Source organism: Astatotilapia calliptera, chromosome 17, assembly GCF_964374335.1.
Source record: "Astatotilapia calliptera chromosome 17, fAstCal68.1, whole genome shotgun sequence".
In the NCBI taxonomy this organism is placed as follows: Eukaryota; Metazoa; Chordata; class Actinopteri; order Cichliformes; family Cichlidae; genus Astatotilapia; species Astatotilapia calliptera.
Window position 1 is genome coordinate 24725250 of NC_137438.1, and position 18056 is coordinate 24743305.

Here is an 18056-nt window from a genome sequence, read left to right on the forward strand (position 1 = left end):
CTGATACTCTGAAATATACGAGAACCTAGGCTGACTTCCAGCTTTAGTTTGAGGGCAAAATAAGATAGAAAAGAGCCCTACACTGACTGAAATATCTGATAATATTTCTGATTAATATAATATATGATACTAAAATGTTACGTGTTAAATGCTTTATCCATTTCCACTTTTATGGTCATTAATAATTCATTGTTTACTAAGTAGCTTGTCAAAATTACACATGTACAAGCTATGCTACATTCACTGCCCTGCCTCTTTGTCAAAGGTGTCAGTATTATGGTGGATAATGTTAGTTGAAGTGATCCTGGGACATGTTATATCAGACAAACTGTGCCAGTACATTTTATTGAATTGAGAAATGCGTGCCCCTGAAAAATCCTAAATCCTTACTCAGTATTTGGCAGTATGTTCTGGGGTGCCCCATTCTTCCATGTACATATTAACAGTAGAAAACTGACTGACTTACCCCATACACAAAACAGAGCAAGAACTGAAAAGAGTGGGGTGTAAACCAGCTAGCATGGCAGGCAATTTGACTACCCTTAATTTTAGTTATAACATATTTTTTCAGTCATGATACTTGGCCACATCCAGTGATTTGGGCTGTTATGGCATGATGTCTACAGTTTTGTCATCTTTTTCTTTTGCTTCTACACAAAAGTGGCCCATAAATGGAGCAGCCATCTCAAGTCTGTGATCCCTCTATTTCATCATATGCCATACATCCTGTCACACCAGCCCTCTGCATGTCCTCCTTCACTACATTCATTAACCTTCTCTTTGGCTCTTTTCCTTCTGCCCAGCAGCATTAAACATCTTTAGCCCAGTATATCCCTCCCTTCTCTCTTACTGTCTTCCTCCTCTCCTCTTCCTGTGTCTTCAGACTAGCACACTTTCCACCAGCACCCTCTGACCAATCTGATATGGAAATCTTACTAATGACCTCCATGCTTTTGCTGGGTTTCCTTCCTGATGCAACCCTCCCCCTGGTGCTTTGGACTGGAACTAAGAGTACACTGGCTTGTGACACTGCATTACTGTACAAGTAACATTACAACCCAGACATAAAAACCTCCTTTTTATGTGTTCACATGTGGAATCAGTGACTAAGAGTTCCACGCCTCCCTGTTATGTTCATCTGCACTTCCATCGATAATCAGCCAGGCGCTCCTCTTCTTAACGGGTCATGTGTCATCCAATCATCCTCACTCAATGAAATCCTTGAATCCCTTTAGTGTTTCCTTGTTTTGTCTACAGATTAATAATAACACACGTGAACAGTATCCATTTTCTTCTCTGCAACAGATCTGCTACATGAGCTGGGAGAGCAAAGGAAGTCTGCAGCAAACTGTAACTCTGTGAGATACAGTATGTTTCTGCAGGCTTGAACAGATGTTACATGTGTGTGCAAGTGTGTCTGTGTGTGTCTGCATATGTCTATGGAGAGACCCAGTGTGTGAATAAAGTGCACAGGCTGATAAAGCACAATGAGACACATGGCACTGCTGACAGCAGCCCACACACACACACACACGCATGAGAGCTAACAGACATATAGGAGGGACAGAGGCAAAGCAAACAGGGAGTATGTGTTAATGATTACCAGCTAGCACCCTGCCTGGACTCAGGCACAGCTTCTCTGTACATAAGCTTTGGTTCACTGGTTCTGTGCGTTCTGTGTGCGTTTCTTGTATTGTGTAGCTGTGGGGGGATCGATTACTGGGTAAGGTGATGTGGCCATCGCAGATTTGCAGCTCAGCAGTCTTATGGTTCGACCCTAATGAGAAGAAAGGGAAGTACATTCATGCTGAGCTGTGCAGGCCATCCTCTATGGAGAATATCTGTTGTGTAGCTCAACCTAGTGTCCTAAACACACAGGCCAGCACTTCAGAGGCCACTCACTATCGCAGCTAGGGGCTGGAAATTGTAAACCTGAAACACGTCTATGCTTATCTCCTTGCGAACGTAAACTGGCTGGAAGTAAGATAATAGTTTTGGCCAAATAATTTCCCTGAGACAGAGAATAAACATTTGGGTAAGTTTATATAATGTGTATGCAGTATAATGAGTTGTTTTAAGATTAAAAATGCCCTAAACGGGAAAAATGCAGGCAGCTGTCAAATCACTGCAGCTTAACTGAGAGTCCGGGTCCAGATTAAGGCCCTCTGTTAATGTCACTGAGCCCCAAAGGTACAGCAAGAACCACCCAGACACTGAAAGACCAAAAAAAACTTTGATTTGTAATGTCTGCACATCATATTCTGCAGGAAAGGAAAAATATTTCCTCTACTGAATTTTACTGAAACTTTACAAGTAATGGGGGAGGCTTCTATTCAAAATCCACTAAGTTCCCTCCTTATTTAGTTTTGCTGGCACTGGTCTTGCATGTACAGCTGTGAGCTGGGAGAGCTGGTTGATTGGGTTTAACAGCGTCAGACGCCAACCTTGAGCCTGTTTTTTTCAGAATATGAGGTTGGCAAGGTGGAGTAACTAACAATTTTGTGATTCAGGAGACCGTGATTCATGTCCAGTTTGGATTTCAGTTTTTTTACATTTTGTTTTGCTGCATTTTCACTTCAGCCTTCACTTGCCAGGTATATTTAAGAATCAAAAACAGGCTTTGGTTTCTGAAAGTATTGTGGCTGGGACTAAATTATACCCCCTGAAAACAGTAACCCTGCATGCTGAAAATTTATGCTTACCCATTGGGTTTAAATGTGATGCCAAGGGGCCTTTACAAGCGTCCATATGTAAGTGCTTAGGAGCGAGAAACCTATTTCAATATTTCCATGACCCGCTGCACCGCGGCACTGACGCCAAAGGACACAATGTGTTTATCTCAGGACAAAATGGCAGTGGAGCCAAGAACTGGCTCCAAACGGCCAGTCAGAATCCAGACTCAAAACTCGTACATGTAGGTTTTCAAATCATATGCAAGCCCTACACAGTTTCTGCACCATGTTCATACACAATATTAAAAATGAAATAAAACAAAAAAGTCAGGATCAGTGCTAGCCATTCACATTGAGACTTTATAATTTAGATTTTATTTAGAGGCCACCGTGGCTCAGGGGGTTGGGAATCGCATCTGTAACCGGAAGGTCGCCGGTTCGATCCCTGGGCTCTCTGTCCTGGTGTCCTTGGGCAAGACACTTTACCCTACTTGCCTACTGGTGTTGGCCAGAGGGGCCGATGGCGCGATATGGCAGCCTCGCTTCTGTCAGTCTGCCCCAGGGCAGCTGTGGCTACAACTGTAGCTTGCCTCCACCAGTGTGTGAATGAATAGTGGTATTGTAAAGCGCTTTGGGTGCCTTGAAAAGCGCTATATAAATCCAATCCATTATTATTATAAAAAAGGTCAACTCCCTCCAAGCCCAGTCTAAAACAAACATTGTGTCCTCCGCTCTCGAAGGAAACTTTCATTACCTCTGGTTTTGCACAGGTTGATGGAAGTCACCCACTTCAACATTTCAAAAGAAACGGGCAGGGAATATGAAGAGGAAAACTAAGAGTGAAAATCTTTCAGCCCAGGAACCCGTCAGTTCAACCGAGATTGAACAAGAAAGGAAAAGCGAGGAACAGAGATCAACAGTGTGAAAGAGGAAGAAGAAGGGCGAAATGGCATTTAGAAGAAAAAGGCGGTGAAATAAAAGGAGATGGGTGAACAAAAAGGACAATTTCCTAAATGTCACGGGCATTTGAATGGTCACCTTTGGACACAGCAAATTACGGGTCTTATTCAAGCGCTGGATGTGAAGCAGTTAGAAGTAGCTTTTGTAACTCATCTATACAAACCTTAATCACTAATAATTTGTTCTCTCTTCCACATAGCTGCCCTCAAATTTAATTGCAACGGAACAACAATGTGATGATTAAAAGTGAATACCATAAAAAATTATTCAGTAATTCTTCATGTTTCACATTTTTGATTGATATAATTAGAAAAATTGTTCTCCCACCAAACAACTGCAACTCTAGTTGTCTAGTAACTCTAGTTTTTGGGTGAATTGTGATCCCCAGGTTATTGTTTCAGTTAGCTCAGTATCTTTGGAATAAATTAAATGCATGTAGGTATATCTGTGTATTTGTGATACATGTTTGTGGATGCATAGAGGCATTGGTACAATCCCATGATAGGAATCATGCGGTTACATTTTGGATGAAAAACAAGGTGACCGCTGGACTTTCTGCTTGCCCACAGCCATGAATTCAATTTAAAAATCATCATTGTCTGCCCTTGGCAGCATATGGTGCTTCTTCCAACTCCCAATTTAAAGTTTCATCACAGGAAACTTGCATTTCTGAACTTTATGAACTGATCATTCCTCTCTGGTCTATCGGCTCCAGTTAATCCTAATTTATCCAATCACTGCACGCACTTATGTGTCTCGTCACATTCAAAAGGACTACTTTTCTTAATTGTCCATCTTACTGATTTAACAATCACCCACCTCCTCCGCCCCAAACACCAGAGGATTCAGGATACAGGCAGAGGATCCCCTAAAGAGAGCTAAACCAGCCTCAGCCACACTGCTCAAGCAATTTGTGCCAAAAAACACTCTTAACACATCAAGTCATCGCGGCTGTTTTCTTGCATCCATATTTTTTTATTCAAAGTTGAATTTTTGGTCAAATAAAGATTAGCATCAACGGATTAGCAAACTCATGTTTGTCTGGCCTTTGATGGCCCACCTGCACTGGCTCTGCACTGCTTTACTGGAACTGCATGCAAATGGTTTGGTTCATAACCATTTAGACGGGGTTTAAATTCCCCAGAAATCAGATTTTGCTTTGCCCAAGTGAGTGAAATTTGATAAGAACAAAAGGCAGATGTCATCAAGAATCCAAAAAAAAGAATCAACAAATGATTTTCTTCTTGAAATAATCATTGAATGTAATTTGGTACTAGCATGGATTTATTGAAGTGTAGCCTAAAAAAGATCTGTGGTAAAGGATCTGAAGGCCACTGATAACAAATTTTTTCATATCTAATCTCATTTTCATGCGTACGTGGTCCATTATGCTAAGAAATGCTTAACGTTTCCCACAGTCACGATTTCTGTTCTGCACCTTCAATCACAAAAATGGCACCAGTGACTAACAATGACACCGACCTCTGCAGATATTAGACTCATTCTGAGGAACTGGCACAATCATATTTTTTTCCCCCTTTAACGCATTCAAGTTGTACTGCTTTGACCCACCCAGACTATCCAGTGCTAATTCTCTCTGCTACTGAGGCATGCATTTCCAAATGGAGTAAAGTAGCCCTAATTACAGCTGATGCGCTCATTTAATCTCTCTCTCTTTCTCTGTCTTTCTCGGATTCTCTCCCTCCGCCCATCTCTCTCCACCGCAGGCAGGAAGCTGCCACGAATCACTTACAGCTTTATCGTCGGATAAGTGGCTGTTCAAATATGAAGCTATTCAGAGAACTCCTTTCAGTACACACAGGTGCTTCCTTTCAACACCACCCGGCTTCTCTCGCTCACATGCGTGCGTCAGATACTGTACACAAACTCCCACCTACACACAGATGTACTCATGCAAACATACAGGGCACAACATTACACACAGAGCACCTGCTAGGGTCAGGAGCACATGCCAGTGTCACTGAGGCCACGCAGATGTTTGGCTGCCATTTGAAGGTACAAGAGGTCCAGAGGAAAAATGACAAACTGCTGTTATCTACAAATTTTCTATTTTTAAATGTCAACTACTGCAGTGAGTCTTAATGTTAAAGGAGCCATCTTCTTATGTTTGCAATAATTAGCCACCAATTATATATACTTATTCCATTAACTGCCGTTCAGAGCAGCATATGAAGGACTCTTGATTTGTTTACAACTTTTTAGGCCAACACTTCTGTACTGTCCATTTATTTGGGGTTAAGAAAGTTTGTTTTTGCTCGTCTTCTTATTAAATTTCTAGTTATTATCCTGTCAAGTTAAATTGTGATGGTGTGAATTTGACGTATTGGAACCTCTCTCCGGTGTCTAAAAGCCTTCTCTGAAAACAGGAACTCGGAGTATCTGTCAAAACTCCCTGCATCCTGTTATTGGAAAGTCAATCGCAATCCAAACAAACAAATCTTACGCATGGAGACTAAATTACAATGTAAAATGTTCAAAACATTTTCAATATTCAAGTAACTGGCAAAATATAAAGTTTTCATACAAATGAAAACTGCAATATGTTTAAAATTCTACTAAGAAATATTGCAGTATTAACTAGTAGTAGACATTAAAGCTGCAAAAATCGGGATTTAAAGTGAAAGAGAACTGTCCCTAATTAATGCAGTTTCTTTTCTTTTTTTTCTTTTTTTTTTTTTTGTCCCGTTTGGATCTGTAGCCATCAGAATTGTTGTCTTAAGGCCAAGAAAGATGCCAAGCGGATTTATTTTACCAAGTGGATCATCATGGCCTTGCCATATTGGTCCATTTGATTGACCTTTATTATAATTATGAATTTATTTTATTTTCAGTTGCTACAAACGGGACAGACATGACTGGGGGATAGGACAGGGAGAAAGAATGAAAGAAAGAGAGGGAGAGAAAGAAAACCAAAGGGGAGAAGAGACTGTGAGAAGGGGGGGGGGGGAGAAAAAACAAACAAACAAAAAAACAAAACACCTGGGTCACCTGTATGGAGAAAAAAAACAGAAGAGAAAGCAAACAACAAAGAGCAACATAATAAAAAAAAACGGCACCATCACAATAAACTAGCTAGCAGTAGATATCAGTAGATACTAAATAATAAACGATATTGTGCAGCACGCAAGATAGACAGCGCACAATGTGCTTTGAGGCAGCAGCCAAGAAAGCTGTAGTCCGCGTCTGTGAATACCCGTGTGTACACCTGTGTGCATACCTGTGTGGATCAGCATGTTTGCATTCCAAAGGTTTCTCCATGTAACGATCTGCTAGGGAGTGTGGGGAGCCACAGCCCCGTCCTCCAGGGTATGAAGTAGGTATGGAGGAGATCAAAACTCCAGACATCCAGAGGCCCCCAGAACACAAGAGACCAAGGAAGACCAACAGAGGGGCAGCCGCGCCACTGTTCCAGTAAGAGCTGAGGAGAGTCCCAGATGAGGGCTCGCCCAGCAGCTGCGGAGCAGAAGCCAGGGGGAGTTGCAGTGACGCGCCCGTGAGCTCCGCCGGCCCCCAGCTGTGCCTGAGTGACCGAGCCCCAGGCCGAGAGGCCGGGGGCACCCCACCTCCGAAGTGGCCCGAGCGAGCCCCAGGCTCCAGGCCCCGATAAGCGGCCGCCAAGGAGTGAGCCGGTGTGTACCCGGACGCCCATACCGGGACACAAAGAACCACCAACGCACCGACACCTGAGGGAGTCCGCCACTGGCAGGGGAAGTGGTGGTAGGGGGAGATAGGCCTCCAAACCTTGGAGGGCCTGAGATGTCCCCAGAGAGGTGGCGTCTGACACCCAACCTGACATATAGACACAGACATACAGGCACACACAGATACAAACATCCATTCCCACCCTCATGCTCTCATATGTACTTACTCCACACTCAACCAACGTGGAGACAGACATAAAGAGACGCTGTACACACGATCACACTCCCCAAGCGTACTCTACGAACCGGGTCTAGGTGCCCTTGCCCCTGGAGGGGGGAACTGCACCCAGACCCAGGTGGTGTTACCTTTTCCCTGCGGTGGGGAGAGGCAGACCGCCCCGACTCCGCAGCAGCAGGGAGGCCCCACACCCCAGACCGCAGTCGGACGGCCAACTCCTCCTAGCCCCCCCGCTCCAGCAGGCCGCAGAGAACGGGGGTGAGAGAAGACTCCAAACCTCCCTCCACCCGCTCATTGTAGTGTTGATGCATGTGTGTTCTAAGGTGCAATTAAAACCCAGGAGGGCATGGAGCTACCTGCCAGAGAGCAGCAGGTAAGCGCATAGTCCCTCCTGCTAGCCCTCAATGTCTACGTGTATTTAAAATTGAGAGGTGGGCAACGACGCCAGGGGTGAAGTGTACACCCTGATGGTAATTTGGACTCCGTGTATCGTGCCCACCCCCAAGATCCTATATGTATGTGTAATGAGAGTGTGAGTAATGTGAATGTCTAAGTTGTGGGATAAAATTGAGGCAGAGGCAGCCAGAAGGGGACAGAGGGGGGGTAGCCTCCTCTGCACCCTGGTGACATACCCCTACTCCAAGGCCCTGCATGTGTGGGTGGTTGTGGTGGAGCGGGAAGCGGGAATTAATGCAGTTTCTATTAATTCTGTGCATCTTCAGCGAGAATTTTAGCATTCTCCGCTAATGGTTTACACGCTAGTTTTTTGGGTCTCGCCAGCTTTGTTTCCAGATTCATGATCCGGCTATTTTTCAAAAACCAGAGGGTGAACCCACTGTAGCTTTTAGCGACGCAACAGTAAACATTTAGTGGGTGAAGAGCCAGAAGTTTATCTTGACTTGTTAGACACCGAACCAGAGTCTCAGCATCCACTGAAGTGTTGCACTTGAAGGGAACTGGACTTCTTTTCTGGTTTGTAAAGACATTTCACCTTTCTTGTTCAGTTCTAGAAACTAATGGAGAGTCCCACGTATTGACTGTCTTTGGAATTGGCTTAGAGTTATTGACCAACCCGGTAATCACACAACTCACTGAGGGTTACATGAGGGTTACATGATCCAAGGTGTTAATCAAGGGATTAATGTCACAAGCGCCAATGGTGCATTCCATCTGAAGTCAGAACTTCCTGTTCCCCACCTGAGATTTTGAACTGGAATGCCCCCTTAAGCCAGACAAAGTCAGAGTGCCCGACCGATCTTGACTTTACAATCCATGAAAGTATGTAATCTGTACAGCCACCATTGTGTATCTGGCTGAATAAGCCATTCGGAAAACATTAAGCGCAAAACCAGAAGTGTTGTGTAGCAGTGATTAAGTGAAACAAATCCTGGCATTCCTTACTTTTACAAATTTACTACTGGCATGCACTCAAATCGGGAATGACATTTCTCTCAAATTAGGAGGAATTCCGACATTCAACTTCCGAGGATGTTGGACAAGGTGTGAAACCTCCGTTATACACTGCCCTACCTCGGCAAAAGGTCACATGGGTCAAGGTGCACTGGGGGGGTTGAATTGCTTGGGAAGAAATCTCTAGACTTCACTATAGGTGGCTAATAGTTGGCGTCATAAGCCACAATCTCTGTTCAAGGCTCGTAGTTCACAGTCCACATAGACAGTCTCCTTTAATCCCCTCTCAGACCATCTGCCGTCTTAGTTAACATTAACATCCTTAAAAGAGTTTCCCTCCTTCAGGTCCTTCAGATGTACCATGAGCACGAGCTCATCACGAGTCTTGTCACAATGAGCTGGCTGTTTTGTGTTGTGTATTGACCAATGGCTTTATTCGTACCTTGGTTCATGTGACCCTCAACGACTTACTTGATTACCTGGAGTTAAATACCTTCATCACTGAAGAGGCCTCTTGGATTAAAAGTGAAATGTCTTCACAGTCAACAGGCAGCCTGGTCCCATTTAGAGCTGCTCGCATTTCACATAAACAAATAAGGGGTACTTTGCCATAAATACAGCAACTGAGATACAGTAAGGTGACAGCACTTTCTGCACCATCCTTTCAACATCCTTATACTGATCATCACTGTGTGTATGTGCTAAAAGAGAAATCAATTCCTTCTTTGCTACTAAAACCAGTTCTGAAGTATGATTTCACTAACTTGGAGGATTAAGCAACCGTGTTTTGGCTTTTTTCTTGAAATACGATTACAATTTTAATCTTGAAATTTCCACCTTATTCTCAAAATGATCGACAGTATTTGCCTCTTGTAGTGTTTTGATTACAGCTGCTTTTATTGCCCTCAAGTAGTAAGCCTCGTTAATGGTATATCCATGTTTCTCTGAAGTGGATTGCTTTTATCTTTATGCATCATACTGTAAAGGTAGATAACGTGTACAAAATGGTCTTTATTTGTCACGGACCTGGCTCTGGAGGACTCGGGGGGTCCGTGACCAGTTTTGACTGTTGTTATTGTTGTTAGTATTATTATTATTTGGTGATGTGTGTTTTCTCCACAATGCTGTGTTAGTCTGTGTCCCACTCGTATGTATAGGCAGGGTGTGGGTGTATACGTGTGTATGTCTGCGGGTGTGGCTGGAGGATGGAGCACAGCCACCTGCAGGCCTGATAGGTGTGGCCCTGCGAAGGACTGGCCACACCTGAAGTTCCTGCCACACCTGTTGGTGATCAGGGCTCGTCGGGGGAGCTACTTAGGAGAGTGTTGGAGCTCCCACCGGCGCGGGATCATTGAGTTATCGTACCAAGTTAGTGTGTCAGCATATGTCTGTGTTGTTCGTATATGCCCGCCGAGGGTTAGTGTTGACGGCTGCCTCTATGGTTTCCCTGCAGGAGGAAGAGTGGTCCAGAAAGGCAGCACGCACGGGGTGTGCGGAAACACAACAGCGGGGAGCACGAGCACGAGCACAGACGTCGGAGGGAAGCACGCACACGGGGTTCAAGGGAGCAACGGGGAGTTATTGTGTTTACAGTTTTTCACTGTGAATAAAGAGCACTGTTTGCATCGCAGAGTCTGCGTTTTGGGTCCTCCTTTCCCCACATCCCCACGGTCTGCCCTCCAGACCGTGACATTATTTCTTCACCCCTTTGATTCTGAGCGTAGCGGTAACAGTATTAATATCTTTTCTTTGGTCTTAACAAAGAGCATGATGCACTTGAACCACTGCAGTAAGGAGCATGCTATTAATGACTTCATTGTCTGCTTTTTTTCAAAAAGCCTGTGGAGTCTCTGTCTATAAATCCACCTTCTTTCTCCAGAAAGCCCTGCTAGCATGCTCAGTAGCCTTTATCTCCTCTGTTTCTCTGCTAACTCCAGTCACCAGGCGCTGCTGCTCACGGAGGTCACATCCGATTCCTCCCAGCAGTAATAATTACGACATTCTTATGGAGAGATGAGTGGCCCTTTTGACCTGCGAGTCCCCTTGACACACACGTGAGGAGAAGAGCATCGTGAGAAGAATTCACCAGGACTTATGACTAACAGACTTTAGACTGAAGACACACGAGACAGACAGACACACCAGTGAACGTAGTACATCTTGCATAAATAAGGACACTAAGGAGCATCTGTGTGCCGACGGGAACGGTGTGTTGGGTATTTTTTGGGGAGGGTCCCTGTCTGGGACGGGATTGAGGAGTCAGCACTGCCTGTTAGAGTGCCCCGGGCCAAGTCTGTGTACGGGACTCAGAAGGGGGATTAGTGGGGATTTAGAGAGCAGTAATTACCCTTGCCCACTGAGGGTTTGGTAATTAAATTACCTTAGCAACCCTGGTACTGCCCAGCCACACAGAACCTCCAAGGTCAGAGCGAATGAAATTTTACAATATGCAAAATTTACTTTGTATTGTCATCGCAAAATCATCTGCTGTTAAGAACTACAGCTAGTAATTGTTATGGAACCTGGTTTTCTCTATGTAGAAATACTATTTCAGGGACCTCAGCTGTAAAGCATAAAATATGCATTTATTATAAAAACACTTGGTGCTTCTAGGAGAAGAGAGATGAGCGCACATATTACAGCAAGTACGGTGACTCACTTCTGAGTTTAACCTCACACAGGAAACTTTTTTGTACCCTCTCCTATGTCTGTGTCTATTCTCCCCTTTAGATAAAGGAACACAGCAAAATGCTACACTCTCCCCCAAATAGCCAACAAGCAGCTGGGCTGTCCTTTAAGCCTCTGCAGAAGCAAAACAGAAAATGCCAAACAGAAGACAGTCAGGTCATCACTCTACAAAAAGGCTCCACCGAGCCTGAACCTTCCCTTCCACGACTTCCCAAATAGACCGACTCACTACAAATAAAGGCCCTCACACTCATGAACTAATAAATGGTTTTCACATATACATCAAACATGCAAATAGAAACTAATGTTCATCAGAATTCATTATGCTCTTTTTTCAGTGTGAGATTCCTATTGTGTAAATAGGCAGTGGCTGAGCTGTGTGTGTTTGTGTGCTTGGAGAGAAGGCATACATTATGTTAAAGTATACTGTTATTATGATTAACCACAGCCATAGCAATTTGAAAGCACTACAGCATTCAAGTGGTGTGATGCACGGTTGAACGTAAGCTTTTCAAACCTGAAACTTCCATCAAGAAGCAATTACATGGTTAACTTCTACAGATAGTTGTGACATCGAGTAGATTAGCGGTTAAGTGAGAAATGAGCTGAGGTTAAAGAGCAGTGGATTTGGAGTGAGACAAAAGAGAGGAAGAGAAGGAGAGAAGGGAGAGAGGAATGCGTGGGAGTAGCAGCATCTCCCACGCAGGCACGATCCATCACTGAGCAACACTCGCTCGTCTCAAAGTGACATACAAACGCCAGCAACAACTCCTGAGCAGAAATGCAATCTCCCTCCACATACATGCCCATGACTCTAATATTCAGAAGCACTATATATGCTCTGGATTCAATTTACATCAGCACATGAAGCTTAGGGCTTGCTGCTGACTTTTACTTCAGTATTTTATTTCAAAATGTGCTCAATGCATGGGCCATAAAGCTCCTTCTTTATGGCTTCTATAGATCCAAAAAGCTGCAGGCGCATGATAACAACCTAAACCTCCAGCCCACACTTGCTGCATAAGCATTTGTGTATGAATGTGTACTCAAGCACATGCAAGCAACATGTACACATCAAACACAGACCTACATTCATCAAAAGGAACGGGAAAAATCACTGAAATGTAACTCATTACCTGACTTTCCCAACAGGAAACTTTGATTCTCTGTATTGAAAATGCGACTGCATGTTCTGTAATAGCTTTCTTCTGCACCTTCAAGCTTTATGATGGAGCGACCCTTATCTAAACACCCACCATTGTATTGGTAAACCAAAATAATGATCCGACTCCATCGCCAAGTGAAGGCGATAGATCAAAGTGACTGAACTAATTCAGTGACTCAGACAAAAGCTTCTGTGAAAATAAATTGCTTTGAGGAGCTGAGCTGGTTTATTCTCAGGTACATCAAACACATTAAACAAAGCGTGCACAAAAACTAATCACTGATGGATTGTTTTCAATAAGAAGACTTTTTGTTAGATTATTGTTTAAGATGTTAAATAAATATAAAATGCTGTCATTTTATATTCACATCATTTGGCCCCAATCAATTTGATAAGAACCAATCATTTGGCTATTAGCAGGAGGTGGAACCGAAAGGGCTACAGTTGTGACAAACTGGCCTTTAGGAAGTGATGAAAGGAGGTATGGTAAAGGATGCCAAGATGCCCTCATCCTCTTTTGGAGGACACAGCCACTCTTTGTGTTACGTCTTGTCAACTAAATACTGAACTGTCCCAGCACTCCACAACGGTACGCGTTCTTGAACTGCTCACGCTTACCTTGTGGTAACTGTCCTTTCGATGACACCAAACACTTTTAAACAAACTTCAACAGATCATCATTGCGACGACACTGTTTTCCAATTACTGACATATTAAAATAACATTAGCGATGAGCGAGAAGAAAGTTCGGCGCCTTCAAAGTCATCAGTGTAATACTTATTATCTCCACGGGGATGTTTAGACGTTAATACCTGATGTGGTTAATGGCTTAGAATAAATTTTTGATTACACTTTGAGGTCTGAAATAATGAAAAATGCAGTTCTGCTAGGGTTACATTTGCACAAACAAAACCTTCAACTGAGTACGACTGCTTTGTATAACCTCTCTCACTCCTTATATGCTTACTGGGTGTCATGCAATGCCTACTATACTGGCAAAAGTTATTAGAGTACATGTCTGTTCTGCCTTCATGCAGATAAAAGCAGTCTGGTTACATCCGTGCCTTGTTCTGCACAATAGATAGTATAATACCTGGCATAACAACTGCTCATTAATCAGAATTGAATCTGTCTGTCAAGCACCTGTGTTTGGGATGAAAATGCAGCCTGCCATATGTCTGCTGGGACTGCAGAAGATATTGTACATTAGACATTCATAATCCTAGACATGACAGGAGGATTTCTCTCTCTCTCTCTTTTTTTATGTACTAGTTCCCACAGTTGCGGGGGGAAAGCAAGGGGAAATGTGGGTATTGGCAGCTCTTCAGAAACCAGTCGATCAACACTCGTGTCACATAACAGTACCGTTACCTTCCACTGCAGCTTGCTGGAACATGTAAAGGACAGCTGGTGCCAGATACCCTGTATAGCTACTGATGGGTGTGATGCTATCAACTTGGCAGAATTAGACCGCCTCACAAGGCAATAATTACAACAAGAGATCTTAATCTCAACCTTGTGAATGAAAGGAGAAAAAAAATGGGTGTGTGTGTGTTCATCTGTGATGAAAATTGCCCACTGGCATAGGCCCTGTGGAGTCACAACCCCCTGCCAGTGATCCCACCTACAGCAGTCACCTTGACAGCGCCCTTCACAGCCCTCGGTACATTGCATGTATTTACAGTGCAGAACTAGCAGTTCTGATTATTCAGTTCACAGTGTTGGGAAAGTTACAGATTACAGAATACATGCTCCAAAATGTATTTTGTAACATATTCCGTTACATTACTCAATGTGAGTAACATATTCTGAATACTTTGGATTACTTACTATATTGTCGTGCTTTTTACAACTACATGAATGTACTATTGCTGTGTGATTGATTACTATTAAAGAAGGCTACTCGCCATACCAATAGCAACTAGATGTTTAAATCTTAATATAAAATGAGTAACAGTAGGGTAGACATTAGGTAAGGCTTCACTTTTTGCAGCGATCTCGTTTAGAAAACTATTCCACGCGTATATAAAACATGTCCGCAGCTCCGAACCGCAGTAAAGGGATCTCTCGCTAATACGCCGGGTTCCCTGACGGGCTCGTAGCCGAAAACTAGCTTTACTTTGTTTTTGGGTCAACTTTGCTAGCGAGAGACAGAGAGAGGCGTTGAAAGGCTGCTCCAACGGAACTTATTGTTTCAGAGGAAAACACGAACACAGTGTACAGTCGAGTCTTAATAGCTTACTTACAACTGGGCTCGTCAGGCACTCTTTTTAGCTGCAGTGGTTATTATTATATTTACTTGCTTCCAGCTCCCGTTTCTGGTCGGTCATTTTTTGAATAATAATTTTTAAAAATATTTCTTCACGTCATTATGCGGTCGCAAGTAGAGGTGACATGGGCCGCGAGATTGGCATTAGAGCCTCTTAATGCGTTTGTTTGCGTTTCCACCAGCGTGGAATTATCAAAAATAGAGAGGGCATAGCCGAACATATGAAACAGGAAATGACCGTCGTGTAATCCATTTATTTCAACAAAGTAACTGTATCCTGAATACCACCTTATTAAATGGTAACTGTAACGGAATACAGTTACTCATATTTTGTATTTTAAATACGTAACGGCGGTACATTGATTCCGTTACTCCCCAACACTGTCAGTTCATGATCTTATGACTGCGGGGCTGTTTCCTAAAATATACATTCAGACATGTACCTTTCCCACAACTGCTGCACATCTGCAATCCACATTGCAACCCACCCCCAACCTAGCTCCTCCTTTTATGCTGTATCCAATTTAATGCCATACTATCTGACTAAATCAGTATAATATCTGAGAATAACTATTCCCTTTTGACTGCAATATTTTTCACACAGGACTAATATAACTAATATTTTATAGGACCCCATAAATCACTATTCTGCTGCTGTGTGAATTAGAGCAGTAAAATTAAGAGAGAGGAAAAACAAAACTAATCACACCAAAAAGTAAAATCCGTCTGAAATTACTACCCTTGATTGGCACAATTTTTCATCAACACCGATCTTTCTTAATCAAAACACAGTAGACAATTTGCACTGGAATTATTTGACAAATTACGCACATGCTGTACAGACAAGGGGTTCTCGAGTGATTGCGATGACAGATGGTTTCAACAAATATGACAAATCACTGGACATCAGTGGAGAAATTAGACCTGTGCAGTGAAAGCTGGTTTCTGAAAAAAACAATAGTGAAAGATGGAAGAAAAGGAAGGTGCATACTGTAACATTTAGTGTGTTTCACTCTATTCTCTGTTAGCTTCAGATCCGTATTTATTCTCTGGCTAAATGACAAGCCTGGAGGCAGAACACTGGGACTTTCAGTTTAACCCTAATCTGCCCTAATGGACGCTGGTGAATTGTATTGTTTTAGCAATGAAAATTGAGGCCCTGCTTAGAATCACAAAAAGAGAGAGTGGAGAAGCACCCCTTTCAGTCCATCTGAACTACATGCTTCTCACTTTTTCTCCCTCTCGTTCTTCCTTTATCTCTCCATGGACTGCTCTCTGCCACTTTGGATATGTCATGGGCAATAAGGATGAAAAATTGGACCGCTCTTTGGGTCCGCGGCCGGCATGCAGGCTCCATCCTTCCACCTTCACATGCCTGGAGGAGGCTGAGCTCCACGCTCCCAAAACAAAATAGGATTTAACAAGGCCAGAATCACTCACAATACCTCAGTAAATAGCCACTGAACCCTGCCTGAACCATCACTTGCAGCTGAATACAGACTTTAACATAGAAGTGTGGAGTAGGTGGATAGAGCTTGACAGTAAACAGAGTAGAGCGGTGCTTTGAATCCACCATAAAATACAAATGTAACAGGTTTTATCAAAAATCATCCACCAAAGTCAGCATGAGTCAAGTCTGCTTTTCCCTAATGGTTCTTCCATTAGGGAATGATAGTTCTTTTCTGTTCTCTTTAAACACACATTTCAATTAAAATCCATCTCTTTATTTTGTACTCCAACTTTTTATTTCACTCTGGACAATAATCACTTAGCCATTTATGTTAGAACAAAAACAGGACTGCAAAATTATACACACTAAAATAGAATCGCTTAATAATTGTAAAAACCCCAGAAATTTAAATTACTGATTCAAAGCAATTTGTAATTAAAAACGCGTGGTTAAAATTTGTGTCAGGCAAATGAGGGGATTATTTTCTGTGCTGATATGGACTCATTACCAATTTGTGTGGAAACGTTTTTCGTTAGTTTCCACACTGCTCGCTATATCAATTCTGATTGCCAAAAATCTATTATTCAGACTGTTTAAAAAAAAAAAGTTCTTTACTTACAAATGAGTCAAATAAACCTGAAATATCTGGTATGCCTGGCAAACACTGGGTTAGAGCCCCTTTTACCTTTAGAACTGTAGCTTCAGTTTCCTGTTATTAGCCACGAGTGACACGGAGTGGGCTTCTGCTCCTGTAGTCATCTGCTTCACAGTTTGACCTGTTGTGTATTTAGAGATGCTATTCTGCATGCCTTGGTTGTAACGATTAATTATTTGACTTACTGTCTCCTTCCTATGAGTTCAGCGACTTCACCTATGACCTCTGGCACCATGCAAAGCATTTTCACCCAGAAAACTGTTGCGCACTGGATATTTTCTAATTTTTCAGACCAAAATCTAAAAACTCTGGAGATGGTTGTGTAGGAAGAGCCCAGGAGATCAGCAGTTTCTGCTATATTCACACCAACAACAACCATGCCACATTCAAAATTGCTTAAATAACCTCTGTTTCCCATTCGGATACTCACTTTACAATTCAGCATGGCATCTTAACCACGTATACAAGCCTAAAAACACATAGTTGCTGACATAAGATTGGCTGGCTTGCTTTTAAACAGGTATACTTAAAGAAACAGTGGATTGTGAGTGCATGCTTACATCAATATAATTCATAATATCTATAATCCATACTGAAATGTCCTGCATTGTCTGATGGACAGTCCAAAATATTGGTGCCATTTTTCTGGTTAACGCTTCACCTTAATGATTTTAAACATTAAAACTGTCCCCAGATCAGCATGCTTGAAATAGTCATTAACAGTTCCAGGTGGCTAGCTAGCATGAGGGACATGCACACATGGCTAATTAGCACATCATAACATAATGCCCAACTAATATTATTCATCCTATATTTACACACCAGCTGTTAACACCAACACAAAACATGGTCTGTATTGTAATTTGATGACAAAGCTTGGCTTTGGC

General features: G+C 42.8%; 1 protein-coding gene and 1 long non-coding RNA gene across 5 annotated transcripts in view; one reads left to right on the forward strand and one right to left on the reverse strand.

Moving 5' to 3' along the window:
• Positions 1–18056, reverse strand: part of syt1a (synaptotagmin Ia) — a 219839-nt gene that overhangs the window by 108607 nt on the left and 93176 nt on the right. The window lies entirely within an intron of this gene.
• On the forward strand, positions 10188–10572 carry LOC145421614 (uncharacterized). Its single transcript, XR_013902990.1, has 2 exons — positions 10188–10310; positions 10396–10572. It is a non-coding gene; the product is annotated as an uncharacterized LOC145421614 (long non-coding RNA).